Consider the following 19,639-nt stretch of genomic DNA (forward strand, 5'->3'; position numbering starts at 1 on the left):
GAAACATTCCTTCAGTAGCACAGCAAGACATACTGTAAAATTTCTAAAGAATGCACAGGAATAGTAAATCAGCACAGAACACACAGTTCTTTGTCTCTGGTAGTCTGTCAAGTATAAAAACTAACTCCTCTATAGATTATAAATTATTTCTGATATGTAAATATCATTCTGTTCAGCTACAGAAACTAAAAGCTTTCTATTGCTGTTTGATTTTGTTAGACATTTCTGAAAGAATAGAGAGAGAAAGGGAGAGAAAGAGAGAAAGATAGAAAGAAATATTCTGACCTTAGGAACTTTCAGGAGGTGTAGGAGAGGGAGAAGAGCAGTATTGAAGTTTACGAAATTGTTCCATTAACATTTGCTGATTTTGTTTCCACTCTTAAACTCTAGAGCATCTTCCCAAATGTAAACCTCATAATCAAAACAAAACTGTTGATAAAGTAATCAGTGTCTTCAGCATGATTCGTATAATGTTCTGTTGACGTAAATTCAAGAGCTACTCTGTTCTCTTCTCAATTGTTGGCATATTATTTTGTAAAACTTAAGATGGGCTTCTGATTACTGCTTAATGTTGCAATATATTGAGCCAAACATTTGCTACTGACAGTCAAATACTTTTCTGAGAGAGAGAAAGAGAGCAGGAGAGATAGTGAGAGCTCAAGGGGGAGAGCTATGCCCTTCTAGCAGGACTGTTTCTGCAGCTGTTGTGCACATTAATCCAGAGAGCAGATCTCCCAGCACTAAATATAGCCCGTGGGGTCATTTTACACGACAAAATAAATAAATAAATAAATAGAAAGTATTTAACTATGGGGTCACGTTAAATTAGGTTTGATTTTGCTTAAGAAGGAAATCCAAATTATGGCATATTGGTTTAAGACTGAACACCAGAAAGTAAATAGTTCAGAAAGTGAAGGGCCAGAAGGCTGAAAGAAGATTACAGTCCCAGCAATGAACTTTTCAGGTCTTTACTATCTTCTGTTGATTCTTTGGAGGAGTCAGACTGGCTCCGAGGGATTTTGAGAATCCCCCCCCACCCCAGTGCTATTCAAGCCCTTTATAGTGCTGCAGAACATTGTTTCTCTTTCACTGCAATACACATGCCTCAGCCTAATTTAAGTCAGTCAGTTTTAAAATGATTTGTTCCCTGTATACGTCTTATCAGCAATAATTAGCTTTCAAAGATACATGATCATCAACCCCTCTGCACCTGTGCTGCAAAATTAAAATGTAGACCAATCTAAAGTTGAAGCATTACCTTTTTTAGTTCCTCCAGATGTTGCTGCCCAACTCTGGCAGTTAGTAGCGATGACAATTATCCAGAAATGTGAGATTAAAGTTAAGGAAGCGAGGGAATTCTTCCAGTCCTCAGGAACAGGAACAGCTAGGAGTCCATACAGTGAAGGAAGTTAACCTTCGTTATTATGAGGATGGCTGTAAGAAGCTGGACAACCTGTCACCACCGGAGCAATAGCATTTGTCAGTTTGCAGGTCCCAAGTTATTTTGAGCAGCGTAAACCATGTGCCTGCGGAGCATTCCACCTCATTGGACAGGAGAGTATCGAGCACAGGGAATCCACTGCTCTGACAGCACCTATGGGCACTGAGTGCCTTCTCCTCACCATGAAGCAGCCCCTATAGATGCTTATGTGGGTTTTGCTGATGTGTCCAAGAGGCGCTGTAGTGGCGTGTTGTCAGCCGGTTTACACTTCAGCCTTTTAGAATTATTTGTCACTGCTGTTGGCTTTACATTTTGATCAGAACTCGAAGAAACTGGGAAACCCATTAGTGAGTAATAATGTAAAAGTTTTGCAAATCCAAATGCAAACACAGCAAATGTGATTTAATATTAGAATATTCCTGACTTCTTCAAATGTTTGATTTAATAAACAAACACAGCGATTATGTAGAAATCCTTAAGGATGGCCTGTGGCTACAAATCCTCAAGAAGCTGGAAGTTCTAAACTTGTTATTGAGTGCATAGGAAAAAATGCCCCGGGGGAAAAGCAATTAAAAGTGGCAAATGAAAACTGGCTATAAATAGAACTGAGATATGAATAATTTAAAAATATTTTAAGCAATACACAGAGAAAACCTGTTATTACATAAATAATAGTTTATAAAAATGAGCTACTAGATAAAAACCTTGAGTGACTAAAACCTACAACATCACATGGAAAATGTTGAGACTAGATTTTCTTTTCTACTCATCCTATACACCAGGGACAACAAAATCTGAAATTCTAAATGGTTCAGTTTACCAAAAATGCTTCTTGATTGTTGATATTTTATTAAATATGCTCATCACAGTTCCAGTTTTAAAATATTAGTAAAATGATACATGTATATTATGGGGAGTTGATACATAGGCCTTTCCAAAGCTAATGATGTAATTAATTGGCCTTTCTACCTTCTCCAAATTCTCGAGTGTTATCTCGTGAGCTCCTTTGCTAGTAAAGACATTCTCCTGGGGGATGCAGGTGCAGAAAGATATTTTGTAAATCAGAACAGTAGGAAAAATCAGAAGCGTAATGGCAGATCTCTTCTGAAAAAAATGTGTGGTGGACTGGAGGTGGTTTTCTTTTGTTTCTCTCTTTTTGTAAATATAATTATCAAAATAGCTTGTGAACCTCATTTTGTGACATGGTTTCTTCAGTGATCTGGAAGTTGTACGGTGAAGTCAGACCTTCTTCTGGGAATAGGGTAGGTATTTTATGGGTTTAGTGATGTCTAATGTTACTTTATTACCTGGGTCAGAGATTTAATGTATTCTTTATAATGTCTGTAACAGTGGATGTGAGCCATACAGTAATGACAGGAACTGCGTATTGATGCTGCACCACACATTACTGTGGCTTGGACATCATAGTATCTGTAGATGAAAGCTACAAAGTTTGAAGCATGAAAATATACATCTGATAAAATAACTGTAAATCCAAGTGGACTTCTGCTGAGATATAATTATTGCAAAACATGTGGAGCTGTGAGCTGCTGTTTGTGCATGATAGGCAAAATTAAGCAAACCAAAGTAAGTATTCAGTCTGATCCAAAAAAATACACAAAACTTTTCCATTTTGAAGAACTTCTATAAAGATGCTAGAAAAGCAAAATCATTTAACAATCTGTGCAACAAATGAACAGAGTTATGCAGAAAGTACAGCACTGAGAAACCATAAAGGTTATGAGCCTTTCCTGTGACTAACACGCTGACCATACTTAAAATGGCTGGTACAAGGACAAAACTTTCAGGAACCATGAGAAGTCCAGGCATACACAGTAAATATGCAGTTCACTGCAGAACCAGCGTCTTGATAGAGCAACATCAGAGAAATTCAGATTCACCAGTTTGCAAACAACAGAGTCCATGAAAATACTGTTGTACCTCTGTGACTGCTTTTAGAAGGCAATCAACTGAGACCTTTGACGGCAGAGCACTAAAAAGTTGTACTGTGGCCCTTCAAGATATTCTGACTTCCAGCTTTATGTTCTTTTGTCTTTGCTGACTGACAGAAGGGAATATCTACCTCTCTAGCATAAGGCTTATCATGAGGGAATATCTACCTCTCTAGCATAAGGCTTATCATCCACCTAGCACATAGCATGCATTTTCCTAATTAGTTTGTAAAAAAAAAAAAAATCTGATTCAAGCTACCTCAAGTTCACAGTTACACATGTACAAAGCTTTATTTCAGCTTTAGAGGTTAGTGCTGGAAATAGTGCTGACAGCTGCAGGTTGGCAGTAAGCTTTGGGACATACGTTACAGGGCATCCCTGATTAGTTTGATACTTCTCACAGAAGCTAGTGATGAAAAGCAGCTGGACAAACTTCAAAATTGTCTTCTGAGCAGGAATACTGCCTTAGAACAAAAGGCATAAAACTGAGTGCTGCTGACATTTAGGGCTGGAACCAGGGAGAGGACAGAGGCAGAACCAGAAGACCAGGAGCCAGCTGACGCTGACTGTGCAGACAGAGGCCAGACTGAGCCTTGGGCTGGCCAAGAAGGAGGAAAAACTGCACCAAGCGGAACATTAGCAGTGCAGCTCATAGGAAAAAGGGTATCCGTGCCACAGGGAAAAAATTGCTGGCAACATTTTAACAGCTGGTTTATGAAGTGACTCTGATTTTAATTAAGTTCAACTGGACTAGACCAAGCTGCTTTCAGGTCAGCTCCGGTCAGTTTACACACAGCAGCTGTCTGTGTGCCTGAGGGCAGACCAAAACAGTGAGAGTTTCTGCTGTTACTCTTAAAGATCAAGTGTGGTACTGTAGCTCGGGTGATGCCTCATAACTCATTCAACCATTAGAACTTGATCAAAATTCTTAGCGAAAATTTAAACTTATCAACAATATAATTGTGTACTGTGGACACAGCAGTGAAGAAACATTTTCAGAATCAGAAGATGCTGAAGTCACAAAGAGACCTCAAAAGCACAATTCACAGAGCATGCCACAATCATGGTTCCTTCTGGAGCTGCTCAGTCGCTGTGACTTTCTCACCTAGCAGTGTCTATAGTAATGAAAGCTCATTCTAATCTCCTCTTGTCTTTGTTATGCCATTATTTCAGAAGAACATAATAGAGCTCAGTGAGTTTCTTCTAAGGTGTTAGAGAGCACCATCAGTGTCCATAGGAAGAAGAATTTTAATGTTGTTACAGCTCACCCATCTCTTGGCTTAGTTTTTAAACCAATAAGGACCGGAAGGAATTGCATTATCATTAAAAATATGGGCAATGATATGCATGTCACAGGTTGTGATTTTGTACTCAAAGTGTTGGCTGCTGGGCAAATGCAGATTGTTTTTTCCATGCCCATCTCTGCAAGAGACGGGCAAGAGTGCTGAGGCAGACCCAGAGATAGTTGCTATAGTCTACATATCACATTGGCAAAAAGAAAAAAAAAAAAAAAAGATGGTCAGAAATGACCAATTTCCTTGCTCTAAAAAGACACCTGAGAACAGCTTGACTCTGTATAATGGGGAAGAAGGTCTGCATTTTCTGAGAATTACAGTGAAGATCCTCCAGGAGCTTTGTGTGGAAACCAGGAATCGATACATGAATGGTAGAAATGACAAATCTGGATTGTCAGCAAACTCATGTCCCATAGTCTCTCTGAGGCTGACAGAGAGGTTTACATCCAAAGGGCTCCAGCTATTAGCAAAAAAAAGGTGATATCAGATATGTCACCTATGTAACTTCATATCATTCCATCACAAATGGGTTCGTAAAAGTATGCATTTTAATATTCTGATTCTTGCCATTAAGCTGATAAGGGGTACGCTATACAATACCAATTTGCTGTTGATTTAGAAGAACATAATATGTGCTTTTGAAAATCAAATACTTACTGCCTGTAGATATAATTATAGTTTTTACATGCACTTTATCAAAGCCCAGTTTACGAAAGAAAAGACATTCAAAAGAAACTGTGCTATTACACTGATTGTTATACTTCTGCTGTGAAATTTCATATGTAAGAAAAAGTTTTGAGAAAAGACACAAAACCACCTTTTGCATAGAAGTTTTATTGTATTTCTTCTGAGTGATGCCTGGGAAACACCCGATGTACAACACAGCAGCCGACTGTATGAACATGTGGAGTAACAGCCATAGTCATTGCGTGACATTCAGAGCAGGAAGGTGGTGTTTACACAGCTGTCATACAAGCAAAACACTTTACCTATTACTGGTTTTATTCCTATAAAGTCTATATCACATCTACCTAGACTTGCATAAATATCTTAATCTGTAGCATGTAAGCTAATGGTAGCTGTCATCGTAAAATGCATGCAGTTTGATGATATTTCTCATGATTCCATTGAAGTAAACCATACTGTTATCTACTTTTCACAAACAGATACTTATGAAAGATTAGCATTGAATTAATTTTAAGAATCAGGCTTTCACAGAGGTTTAAAAATGAATCCTCTTTGGTACAAAAACAAACAAAGGAATTTTGTGTGTGTATTTTAGAAGCTAAGAAATGAACAGAATTAATTAGCATAGAGTGCGCTACTAAACCAATATGACATATACCATAGAAGTGGATAATGAGAAGCTTGGTAAGCACAGAAAGGATGACTAATTGAAGTATGAGAGGGCAGTATCTTTTTCTTGCCCTGTGTTACTTTGTATGTTTTTATGTTTGCCCAGGAATACATTATTATTGTTGTCAGTTGGTATGACTTTGTTTAAAAATCAATCAAAAGAACTGAAGGGGTACCTAGAAGTCAGTGTGATTAAAAGCAAGAAGACTTAGAAGGAACATCCAAATTCTTACCTACTTTAATATGGTAATCTACATTAATTTATGACCATTAGCAAAAGGCAGTTGTTTCCAAAGGTAAGGAGTTTATGTCTTGTAGTTAAGGGTGAAGGAAACTCATTAACCTGAAGTTAAATTCTCAAAGTTAGATGTTGAGAATACTGCCGGGAACCACATAAATGCCTTGCAGGATCAGAAGATGTGCAATGAAATTGCAAAAAAAGGAAAAAAAAAGAAAACAAAAACTATTCAGCAAATCAGTAAGTAGATCTAGCATAACAAATCCAGCCAAACATTGTGATATTAAAGGTAAGAAAAAAAAAATCCCAGTTTTTGCATCCTTGTATACAGAATTACTATTATATTTAAAGGTTCAGTAAATTGAACAGCATCAACCCTCTTTCTCTTTTAGGTTATAAACTATACTGAATTACCTTAAGGCCACTGTTCTTTTGGTATGTAAAGTGTTTAAAGCAATTTTCTGGATGCTTCTGGTAAGGCTGGTTCAATAGTGATTTGCAAACCTTGTGTAAGACAATATCAGTTGGATGTTTTCTATTCATATCATTATGCAGTGCATCTCTTAGCAGAAGCCTGCCAGGTATTCTGTGGTTCTAACTCAGAGTCTAATTTTAGAAGTGGAGACATATCAGAAGAATGAAAGAAATGGTAGCTCTTTTCTGTAGAAGGCTCAAATAATAATGTTGAAACATTCCCTCAGTTTCTGTTCCTTTTTCACCCCAAACAGGCTTTATCATTTAACAGGACAGCACTCATGTGAGGATTGCCTGAATGTTACGACAGAATTTTCCAGTCTCTAATTATTCAGGTGAAATGTACAAGTAATTTATGGGGCCTGATGTGTTTCCACTGAGATTAGCAATTGTTCTGTCACTGACATCAATGGGAGAGGAGTCAGACTTCCCCAAAGAGTTAGTTATAACCTCAGCAATGAAAGCAGTCTTTCGGTCATCCACACAGAACCACAGTCTCTTGTGCTATATTCTTCCAGTTTCATCCAATATTCCATCTGTTTTTTTTTTTTTTTTAAATGAATCAATAAATATAAAATGCCAGTATTTTCCTTTGATACAAAGGAAATGGTATATCTGAAAAATGTTATCAGTATTTCTATTAAAAAAGTAGAGATAATCCCCAGACAAGAAATAATTTATGCTATGGATGGCAGTTGTAAAAGGAGATTTGTAGTATACCTTTTTTGTAAAAAAGTTTTTGCACAATTTTGAAAATGTCTCTTTAAATTGGATTCCCTGCCTTGAAAAAATGAAGGACACGGAGTCTTTACTTCAAATTTCTGTCTTGTGCTGTATTATCCTTTGTACAATACTACCTTTTATAATATTAGCCTTTAAAATGATCTGGTCAACTTGCAAAGATATCTGTCATAGAAAACAGTTAACAGAAGTATTCATGTTTTACTATTCCTTGCATAGTTAATATTTTACTAGGTTCTCCCAGATTCTTCCTTTCAAATTTATTTATTTATTTTTAAAGTCAGGGTATCTCTGCATTCCACAAGCACCTGGATTCTTTAATTTGCTAGCATTCAAATTTTAAAGCAGATCATGTATTGTTCAAACATAAAATACATGAGCTCTATCTGGAAGTGCTCACATGGCTGAGTAGGATCTCCTTGAAGTTACCATCATCTGGGACTGCAGGCTTTAGCTCACATCAGCCTTCCTTCTGGGACAGGGTCAGTGCTACCAGACTTAATGATTTGTAAAACACACAGCAAGTATTGATATATAAAGGCTGACAGTTGTTCAACAAAGCAAAAGTTTGGTGCAAACTGTTATATAATACTGCTTTTAAAAATGATAAAAAAAAATCAAACAGAAAAACTGGAGATAATACTGATGAGGGCTCCTCTCTGTAAAATCCAGTGACTTGGGGGATACAATGCCTGGCAATCAACAGAAACATGGATCAGAAGTAAATAGATTAAAATTTATAACCCAGAAACTGGGTTTAATTACTGAACAAAGTATCAAGGGGATATGCTGTTCAATTCATGACTTTCTTTGGGCAAGTGAAGCAGGAGGAAGCTTGATTTGAGTTAGATACCAAAAAAAGAGCTTGACTGCAAGGTGTGAGATATACACTCAGGGTTACTACTCCCAGCATGCTCAGACTACAGGATCTTACCTGATACTATAGGATTTCACTGTCCTGACTACAAGGCACGTCTAGTCCAAAACATACCATAGAAGGGGATCGAACAATACCAGTTTACTGTCTTCACCTAATCTGGGGCAGTGTACTTTGTAAGATTTGCATTCCTACTGTACCCTCTTCATCCCCTTGTTCTCTTATTTCCTCACTTTATTTCTTGTCTTTCATGCTTTTCTTCTCTTTTTTTTTTTTTCAATAAGAACCATTGAAACTCTTGAATGTTAAGAACCACTGAACCACTTGAATGTTAAGAACCACTTTGACTTACCAGAGACTTACTTTGCCATGTTGTTTCAGGCCTCCAACTAAGAGAGCAGTTGTTGGCACCAACTCAAGTCTGATGCTGGTACAGGTTTGCCAGATCTTTGTGTAGCTGATGCAGTGATGGACTGGACATGTTTTCCTCGGATTACATGTAAGAGATGGCACTAAGCCAAACACTGTGTTCTGACTTTTGCTGAACTTTTCTGGGTTTGTTCTCCCTCTTTTTGTGGCTTGACTGATTTGTTCTTTAGATAAGACAGGATTAGACCCTAGCAGCTACAAATTTCCATTAGCTTCTTTACCTCTCTTTAGAACATAAATATCCAAAGTATCTAAAAAGGTTGTTTATAGCCACGATTAATATGAACTGAACAGATTGTCACTTGAAATGATAAAAATAGTGGAGGTATTTTGTTACCTAGTCTAAAGGAAAAGGAGATAAGGGACAGTTACTGAAGGGAAAGCCGTATTACAAACTTCGTATTTTGAGTATTTGAACTTTTTCTCCTTCTGTATTGTAATAAAAGTTTTTAAAATAATATTAATGGTAATTATTTCTGTGGTTGATATTAAGTGGATGTGACATCTACAGTGTCTGCCTTTGTTAACTGATTATTGTTCTCCAGTGACAGGGTCATACACATGAATGCCTTTTGATTTTGGGTTGAGATTATCACAACAATGTATTACAGGACGTATTTTTAAAATCGGATTAAGAGTCAGGCTAGTGAGTTGCATTTTGTAGCCCCATAGTCTCTATTTCTAATTGCACATTTGACAAACAATGTTTTACAGTGAAGTCTTTATAACTTAAATGGCATTGCACATCTAGAAATTCTGAAAGCAGAATTTTCTCCAGGTTACTTACAAAGAAATACCAAAATCCTAAAGGAACTGAGAGACTTCACTGAGAGTTCATCTACAAATGCTTCTAACAAAAGAGCAAAATAAGCCGTGCTACTATTTGTGGGAACCCAGTTAATGTGAATTGCTTGGCAATGAGGAAAATGTACTCAGAGGTTTTTGCCTTCTGTCTGAACTAGCAATGTATACACCATTTATATAAAATACAAGGATGTTCAGTATCTCTTTTCTAATTAGGTGTAGTGGCTTTCCAGTATATTTCGTTGTTTTATGCTAGAGGCCTGGAGGACTCCTGCAAATTAAATCCAAGAGGGCCAGGTAGAGCCCTCTACCAGTGGGCTGAGGCAGCTCAGGCTAACTGTAGTGTACATGTAGATTAGGACCTTCAGAATTTTAGAGGAACCAAAACCACAATCAATGGCTGGTATTTTGAGCACCAGAGGCTTCGGCATCTGTTATAGATAACAGAACTTTAGAGGAAATTAGCTCTAGATGTTTAATAGGATAAAACATTCAGTAACTTAGATGCCAAAATTATATTTCATCAGATAGACCCCTAATTAGAATGTCCTAGCTAAAGGCTCATTGCTAGAAGAGAGTAAGGAGAGGGCACTCGCAGATAGTCCACATTTTTAAAATACTTTCTAGAGACCTCTTGCTTCCCAAGCACATTCCGATGAGGGTTTCAGTGGTTTGTCAGCAGTGTTTATGGTAGTCAGTGGGGTCACTGGCTCCCCAGCTAGGTAGACTTGGGTTAAACACTCTGGAGAACAGCAACGTGATTGTTCAGTGAGGGGGCTAGAGGAACTAACTGAAGCAGAGGGTTTGACAAGCATAAATTATGTAGCAGGAGATTGATAACAATTTGCTAAAATTGGATAAAAGGGAACTCCATAGAAAGGAAAGACTGTGTGTAGTGTTTTACCATGGTGCGACAGAACGAACTGAGAAACAGTCATGTCTGAAGGTCTACAGCTGGGGAAGAAATTCTATATCCATGCTTACATGGAATCTGTGATCAAGACACATGGTGGCAGCAGAAAAGCGTGGCAGTAAATCAATTAGTGGCCCATGGGCTAGGAGCATGGTGTTTTCTGGTGTTTGCTGGGGGGGATGAGCGCTAGCTGCTGTTTTTTGTCCGCTTGCATATAGCATTCAAAAACATTCACTCTGTCCTGCTGTCTGCTTGTACAGACAAAAAGAAGCAATTTCTGTAGAAGTTCTAAGGCTTCTGAAGTTTTCTTCCTTTATATTAAAACAGTGCCTTTTTTGTTCTAATGAAAACAAAACTAGGATATCATTCCCATGCTCTGAATCTCACTAGTATGAGAAATAGTTAATATTTTACCAGCACTTTGGTGTGTCACCTTATTACACTTGCTTGAGATCAGTTTACCAGCCCCTCCCAATTATTCTGGCACTCTTTCCCTTATGCTGCCTCATCTGTCTGGAACTCTTTACCTCAGGCCACTGAGTCACCTTCCCACTTTAAATGTTGCTTTCTTCATTGTAATTTTAAACTGACTGGCATTATAACATCATTTGTGAAAATGTATATGAAGATGCACTGCAAAAATCATATCTGTAGATATTAATGAAGCTTAAAAAAGATTTCCTTAGGATACAATGTTACTGACAATTTAAAAAGAATATACGTATATAGTCTAAACTCATAATGTACAGATACGAGAATTCAAGTCATTTGATAGTATCACCATATTAAACACCAGTAGAATCCTAATCGTTGTCTAGCTAAAGAACAAGAACGATTCAGGTAATGTAAGCTCACTTACCAAAGTAAAGATCACTACTGACAAAACTGCTTCAATACAGCAATAAAGTGATATATTGGCCGTTCTGTCCATATGGAATGCAAATAGTTGTGCAATTGTTGTGCAAATTGTTAACTGGTCCAAATGTGATTTTTTCGTAAGTACTTAAGACAGAGAATGAGAGAAAGAGCAAGAGAAAGAGAGGAGGATATATCTTTCCTATTATGAAACTAAGTAATACCTCTAACTCATTTCAAAGAAATCACCTGGTAATCAGAAATGGTTATGACCATTTTCCCAGGCCACGTTTAATCCAGTGGTTCTGCTCATGCAGTTGTCTGATTCAAGAACAGTCTAGACTCCAAACAGTCAAAATATCAATTTACCCAGTAGAAGGAGTCAAAAGATATATCACCGGATTGAAAATATATTCTGATCTGATAAACCATGTGTGTTACAAGCCAAGTTTAGACCAACTGGTACATCTGTGACATATAGTAATGCCATGTGCTATCACACAAGTTATAAAAAGGAATTTTCTTTCTGCCTAGTGTGCCTTTGAAAATGCTTTTTTAAATGTCTCACTTCTTTTTGCTTTAGAAAGAATACTGGAAAACTTCAAATTGACACTGGAAAAGAAAATGCAACTATTATGGTAAGTATTTTTTATTTAGTATAATTAGTAAAGGCCTTCTAAAGCACAAAAATGTTTATGATATGCTTAATTGATGATGTGGGGCTGTGAATGTATTAATGTTTGAATTAAATTTTAGGTACAATGCTCTTAAAGTATATGCTTAATGTTAAATAAGGAAAATATAGTGAATTGGCAAAATGTATTTTGTAAAGAAATATTTAGTGGTTTGAAAATTCAAAGACAACCTATGAAGAACAAGCCTACATCTTCATTAAATAGTTAAAACCACATACTTTCAATTTTTCTACATATTCGTTGAAAAGCTCAGGGATTGCCTGTGTAGATCCAGTTGCGTATTCACATTTGGGGTGTTTATACAACCTGATATTTTCCAAGATTTTGACATTTAGGTGACTAGAGGCAGTCACCTGATCCTCTGAATCTTAACCATTTTTTGAAAATCAAGGTACACATTTTGAAGAGATTTACTTTAGAAAGTCTCAACCACGCTTATAACACACAGGTATCATACACGAAAACTGTTTCTACTGTATAGAGGGGATTTATTTTGTTGTGTATTGAGCTGTTAAATAGAATTTAAGGTGTTGGAGTAGATAGAGAAATTTAAGTGGTGAGTGGAGCAGGAAGGGGAACCAAAACTGCTGATACTACATGTATGTTGTCATGGACAGAATTGATGCAAAATGAATGTTGGTTTGCTGACTGCTCTGCATTAAAAGGAGTATAAACACTTATGTTTTCATACTTCGCATACTCAGTTGTGGTTTTGTACTCATTTTTGTACTCGGTGAAGTATATCCATTCAATGCTCAACTAGGTTAAATTGGCATTATTTCCACTGATTTCCACTGAGAAACAATTTACCCATCTGAGGTTTTGACCTACAGGAAAGGGCAGCAGGGAAAATTACAGCTTTCTCTTGGCCACTGAAGGCAAAGAGAGAACTCATTGGGAAGAACTTCCAGAATTTTCCCAGCTTTAGGCAAGATAATAAAGTTTAAAAATCTAAGAACCAGTTAATATTTTGATTCCCAAGAATAAGGCTAATTATAATAAGAAGAATAGTCTCCACCTTGCAAATATGGCTACTTCCTGATGCCCTTCCATGGGCTCCCTTTGATTATGTTCATGAAACTCTTAAGGAGGGATAAAAGTGCTCCAAACAGTATTGTTTTCTCTCCTGAATTTGAAAAGCTTAAGAAAGTGTTTATGTATTTCCTATGTTATGTTCTTCCTAATCCTGAAATACTTGCTGTCCACTCATGTTGAGCAAGAGAAAGCCTTCAGTTCTTTTGGAGAGAAATGAAAATCTCTCTGGTCTAGATTCTGAGATGCAGCATTTGTTGCAGCCAAGTGTCTACATCAGAAAAAATGTGACAATTAATATAGTATTGGCTTCAGGTTTTTTTCTTTTTATGTTGATTACTGTGTGTCCAAAGAAATTATGGCAGAGACAAGCAATAGTCTGAATCTTTGATTTGAAACTTTATTTATTTTACAAATAATTTAAAAATTATGCATTTCCCGAAATATAGCTATAAAGATAACTTTACTTGCTAATTTCTTGAGCTTTTGAGTTTCCTTTTAAATTATGTAAATGTACATATTCAAAAAAAAAAGTGTTGTCAAATGGCATTTCTTTTAACTTGTGGTCTTGTTAGAAAACATCAGGAAAATTAATATTATAACTCTGTTTTATTGTTATTGGAGCAAATAGTGAGTTCTGTATCCAGCCAAATTTAGGTGTAAAATGAATGGCACATAGGAACAGCTGTAAAAGTGTAGGCTTCAAATTTTTATATATTGCTATTAAATATTCTAAACTAAACCTTAGCCGTCAGATAAAAAGTTTGACCTGAAAGTTTGACCATAAGTTTTGACCTGAAAACATAGTAATCCAGAACCCTAGATTCTTAAGAGATCATTGCTGATATAACTCACTGGAAATTATGACTAGTTGTAGTGGTTATAAACAAAACACTTCTCAGTTCATGTCTATTACAATTCTGCAGGGAAGCCAGAAGGGATTATTAGAGTTATAAACAGACTGTTTTAATGCTTATGATTATTATATACTTGGAAGATAAGCCAAGCAGGTTTATAATGGTGATGAACTATTTTGAGGCTCAAACTTGAACAAGAAGCCAGGAAAAAATACAAAGATTACGTGTCATTCGCTTTGCAGGAAAAGTGATTTTTAGTCCTACTATTGTTTACTACAAAATAACCACTTGGTCATCAGGTCAAATAAGCATTAATTATTAAACATTACTTTCATTCATTTTATTTAAAAGAAGTTCTACTGAAAACAATTTATTTTGTAATGTTTATACTGTTTGTTAAAGAGTGTTCAGCTGTCTGAGTCTGCCTCAAGATTATCAGCAATTATAGTATTGTAATATTGTTCATATTGAATTGTTTGTATTTACAAAAGTTTTATTATGTTGGGTACAATATTTTTTACAAGTCTAAAAAGCTAAAAGTTCTACAAGTTTACAAGCTAAAAAATATTGTGGAAGTGTTTTGTGATGAAATCGGAGTTTCAAACTGACTCCTGCTGACAATCTGTATGGTTTTGGATGTCTCCACTGGGGTGTACAGAAGCTGCTATGTCTCAGTTTCATGGAAATGCCGTGTCTTTTCCTAAGAGGGTCTCAGGAGTAATCCCTCTTGAATCTCCATAGATCCAAGCCCTAGGTTTACTCAAATTTATGTCTATGTATGTTTAAGGGTCATTTTTTCTGCTCTAGAACCCTGCTAAGAAGCTGGAGGTAACCCTGTATGGTTCTTTTGTGAAACTAAGGAAATACTTTTGTAAATAACTTACTTCCTCTCCCCCCTCTCCCCCCCCCCCCCCCCCCCCCATTTAACATGTGTTAAGTGGGGACTATCCAGTATTCCTCAAACAATCATTTCTCTTTGGGATCAATGATCATATTTAGTGGTGTCCTAGTGACTTGTTGACATTAATGACAGGAAAATCTTCATCAATCAGACATGGGTGATTAATCACTGATACCATGCTCCTTATCCAAGAAAAAAATGCCAGCTAAATGCAATGGAGGTTTGGCACAGGTGGCTGCTCAACTGTTTCTGCTTGAAAATGATATATAGTTGCTTTGGCCTCCCCTTACAAGTGTGAAGTTTTAAATTGAAGCCATTTTTTAATGCTGACAGACCAAATAAACAAAGAAACAGTCTTCTAAATACATTGTACTAAGATTTTGTGGAGGGAAATAAGATTCTCTAAATCACTCATTAAAAATCAAAAACAAAATTGTCAGCATTTTGCACAAGTCCAATGTTATTAAATAGAAACAAAAGATCGCTAGTCTGCAGCAATTTTCCTTCCTAAATGGTAGCTTATTAAGTATCGGGGTGCAAGATCTCCAGAAACATGAGCAGCCATTAAGTTTATCTGCATATGAATTATGCACAGGGAAGCAATAGCAATCCCATTTTTTCACATAGTTATGAGGATTTGATTGCTCATCTTATGCAATTTACTTTGCTTCTCTCTCCAAAATGATGTGAAAATTTTTGGAACTCTTCTGTTCCAGTAGTAAGGTTGAGACTTACATCATACGAAATTCAGAGTTAAGTTCTCCCTAGGACTCCAATCTCTGACTGCTCACATATAATTTCTGTGGAGCCCCTTAACAACCTCTGAAAGAAAAATCTAATTTTCCACCTGTCCAAGAATCTTCATCCACTATGAAAATTTAATCCATGTTTTGAACAGAGATCTCCTACACTGTAGTTGATACAAGTGGCACAGGTTCTCTACCATTTTGGCAACACATTTCAGTCCATGCTATACCAAATATCAGTTGCTAACTGCACCAAAATAGATCTTAAAGTATCATGCCCCTCTGGGTTTCAGTAATACATGTGAAATCATGAGTCTTATCCTGAACTAAATCATGAAAACTACAGAGTACTGTCCAACATCCTTTACCAAACATAAATATCTGTTACGAAACAGTCCCATATTATCGAAAGCAAACTCCCAACAGAAGTAGCAGCATATAATTTGAACATACTGGTCACAGTTTATGCCTCCAAGTTAATTATTTTATTCCCATTTATTCTTCTTATTCTACCATGGGAGTAGAGAAAACAGCACATCCTGACAATCATGTAGGCACGGAGCCACAGGCTATTGCACTGAGCTGATGGTTGAATCCTCTGCTTCCTAGAGACACATGCTGTGTCCTCTGCTCTCCTAGCAATTAGCCCTAACATCCATTCGATGTTTTGCCTGTTGTGCCCTCTGATACTCAAATCAAAAATTAAAGTGTTTTTTTTTTTTTTTTCCTTATTTGCAAATTTCTTGTTGGTCCAAAACCTTTTCCTTTACTCTTGTACCCAGACACATCCATGCGTATCTTCCCTCTGCTTTGATGTGTTATTTTTATTTTTCTCTCAAATCTTGCTCCTTGTAAAGCCCAAAAAATTGAGTAAAAAGAGAGCTGAACGTCTGGAAAAAAATCATTCTGGCTCAACAGAAAGAGGAGGGTTTATTGTGGTATTTCTGGTTCCTATATGGGTACTGTTTTTTCTTCCGTTTCCAGTTCTATTCCATTAGCAAGCTTCATTCTGTGAATTGAGTGCCAGTCCCCCCAACACATACATTCCTCTTAAGAAAAAAGACCATCTGTGTTGTTTTCACCATTAGTTGTTTCCTCTGCTGTTTCCCAAGCCCTCTGAGAGAACAGATCCTCCCCCCTCCCTTCCATTTGCACGATCACCTTTCTTTCACAACCAGGTCACCCTGTGGTTGGGATAAGAAAGGACACTAAACAATCCAACATGGAAATTTGCAAAGAAGCCAAGAGTGCTCACCATGAAGTGCGGGGACCTGCCTGTGTGTGAGCCTCAGCTCTGGTCCTCTCCTGTGCCTCTTTGTTCTCCTCAGTGCAGGCTGCTACCTTTCTGCTTGCTCTTTACGAAATAGTAAGAAGGCTAATTTTAGGGTGCTTCATCATCCTGCCATGCAAAGACACAGTGTCATGTCAGAATCAGCAGCATGTGGCACCACTTGGAGCTGCTATTTTATAAACTGAGGTTCAGCGTGTTCTCAAATTGGTCTCTGCAGGGCAGAACTGGCTCAATTGTTGATCTTGTATTTCTGGAGGAGTACACCTTAAAAATCAAAGTTCGGTGTTTCAGCCTGACCAAATGCCCAGTTTAATGACATGGAAGTCGGTGACTCAGCATCCCATACTTAAACAAACAAACAAAAGATTACAGGGGAACTTCCTGGTGTGCAGTTAGTACCTAGCTTGCTGTTCTATTCTTATATAAGAAAAATTCATGAAATAGTGTGAAACACCAGAGCAATAGGAGGAGAATGTGTCACATGCGGGAAAAGGCTGCGCTCCTAGCCCTCTGTGTGGGATGCTTGAAAATGTTCAGCATCTTCATCCCCAACCTGCAGGCAACCAGGCACTTGTGTGGCTTTTGCCACACTGCCAGGCAATGGGGTAGTTGCTCTGAGTCCCAGCTGCTCTTTGTGTGGGCTTGGGGATATCGGATCCACGCAGAAGTTTGTGAGCACAAGAGCTGCATACCTAATGCAAAGGTCAGGTTGTTCCCTTCATTGTAGTCTTCCTGTCCAGCATTCATGATTGTCCTTCGCTGCTTTTCCATTTTCTTCACATCTGTCATTCTGTGAATAGCATTCTTTTGGCTGTTTTAGCTATTTTGTGGCCTGAGGGGTTGAAGGGAATGAGGTGTTGCAGCCTTTTGTTCTTGCTTATCTTATTTGAAGGTATGACTCCTGTGCGTTTAATGAGAAGCTCCCTTAATTAGATGCCTCAGGTTAGACACAGAACTTGCAGTATTTTAGATTTAGTATTTACTGATTTACATTCACGGTAAAAAAAATGTTCATTTTTTTCACTACAGTGCCATCAGTTAATAAAAAATGGGTAAGCACATGTCCATTTGAGCTCACTAGAATTACTACAATGTGCAGGGTGGGCAGAGCAAGAACTAAAACATGCTCAGCTATAAAGTAGCAGAGCGTATAAAATGCGTATGTGTGAGTTATGTCTGCCTACATAGGTGCACATTCATTAATTTGCTAACACTCAAATATTGATCTTGTGAAAAATATGAGGATAAAACGGAAAACTGAAACAGCACAAAAACGTCTGTGCATACCTTATTTGTAAGGCTATTTGCATGCTGAAGCCTTTCCTTTGTCTTAATCAAGAATGCTCTACACACAAAGGCTTCTCACAAAGGCTAGCAATTTCTCACAGCAAAATGCTGACATCTCTAATTTCATGTTATCAGCTGTTCTGGACACGCATTTCTATTTTCCATAGACTGTGACATATCAGAGTATAAAACAAAGGGGTTTGAAAAGAGGAATTAATGTTTAAAAACTATGTACTGAGTGTTGCCAGGAGAAAATGGAGGCAGAGAGCAGAGTCCATTTCTGTATTCACCATACAGAGGTTTTATTCCATAACACAGTAGTCTAAAGAACATGTAGATTAACCAAATAATGTTTTCCAGTATTAAAACACAAGGTATATATTAGGTAACATTCCATATGTTTTTTATTTCATTTTTATGTTGTCTGAATAGGTGATTAACTGGAGTACAAATTAAAAAAACCTCATACTGACAGCAACCAGCAACCAAGCATTGCTATTTTAATAATGGCAGGATAACTGTAAAGAGTTTCCTGCTTGTTATGACCATCAATAAGAAGACTGAGCAAGTGTAATAAGAAGTCCTCTATGCTAGGCACTTTGGAGAAATAAATCACTTCCCTGAAGTTGACTAAATTTACACTTCTTGCTTTCACCGGATTTTGTATCACTGCCAAATCTTTTTTTTTTTTTAAATTTATTTAATATGAGTACTAGAACGGACATTGGGAACGGTGAGGTGCAGGCAGGCTCACCCACAGTTCCCTTGACCGCTGGCACTGCACAACCACAGTTTGGCAGATTTGATGCCAATGGATGCAGAGTTGGTTGTACTGAGCAGCAGGGAGGCCAAGCAGTGACAGGCACTCCCTTTCCCCCGCCCCTGCATCTATATCTTTAGCCCCAGTAAGGAAGGGGCTTTCTCAAGGCATTAAGATAAGCAGGATATGGCTCATTTGGCACAGAAAAAAAAATTCTCAAGATGGGTAGTGAGTGGAATAAAAATATATGTTATAGTTCATTTATAAGAGGTATATTTGTGTAGTTTTACTTGCATTAATGTGATTTAAGAACTAAAAAAAATTAAATGAAATAGCAATTGTGTTACACAAGGAAGGTGAGATCTGTATGACAACATTATATTAAATAAGAAACATAAAGCATGAAAATACATATTTTATTTAATGTGTTAGGCCAGTTATCAAAATAATTTTATACATAGTAATTGCACTGGGCATATTAATGTTATCTTCAAGTACATGGACATATCCCCACATGCTGGTCAGAGGACACATTGCACAATGAATGACTTAATGTTTAAAGCCTCCTTCACGGTGTAATTATTCACAGTTACTGTCCTGATGGACAAGGCTCTCAGACACAGTTTGATTTTTGGGTTGTCCTGTGTGGAGCCAGGAGGTGGACTCAGTGATCCTTGTAGGTTCCTTCCAACTCA

At 37.2% G+C, this 19,639-nt stretch overlaps 1 protein-coding gene across 4 annotated transcripts in view; it reads right to left on the reverse strand.

Annotated features, from left to right (window-relative positions):
• MYPN (myopalladin) overlaps positions 1-16,988 on the reverse strand; it is a 73,092-nt gene extending 56,104 nt beyond the window's left edge. Inside the window, exon 1 of one of the 4 annotated variants that reach the window (XM_068688964.1) lies at positions 16,862-16,988. The gene's annotated coding sequence lies outside the window, so the exon portion shown is untranslated. Of the gene's footprint in view, positions 1-285; positions 625-1,258; positions 1,737-16,861 lie in introns of those variants that run through there. The other 3 variants (XM_068688963.1, XM_068688961.1, XM_068688962.1) reach the window with 3 other exon arrangements.
• Between the last annotated feature and the right edge of the window lie 2,651 nt (positions 16,989-19,639).

This window comes from Anas acuta, chromosome 7 (assembly GCF_963932015.1).
Source record: "Anas acuta chromosome 7, bAnaAcu1.1, whole genome shotgun sequence".
Classification (NCBI taxonomy): Eukaryota; Metazoa; Chordata; class Aves; order Anseriformes; family Anatidae; genus Anas; species Anas acuta.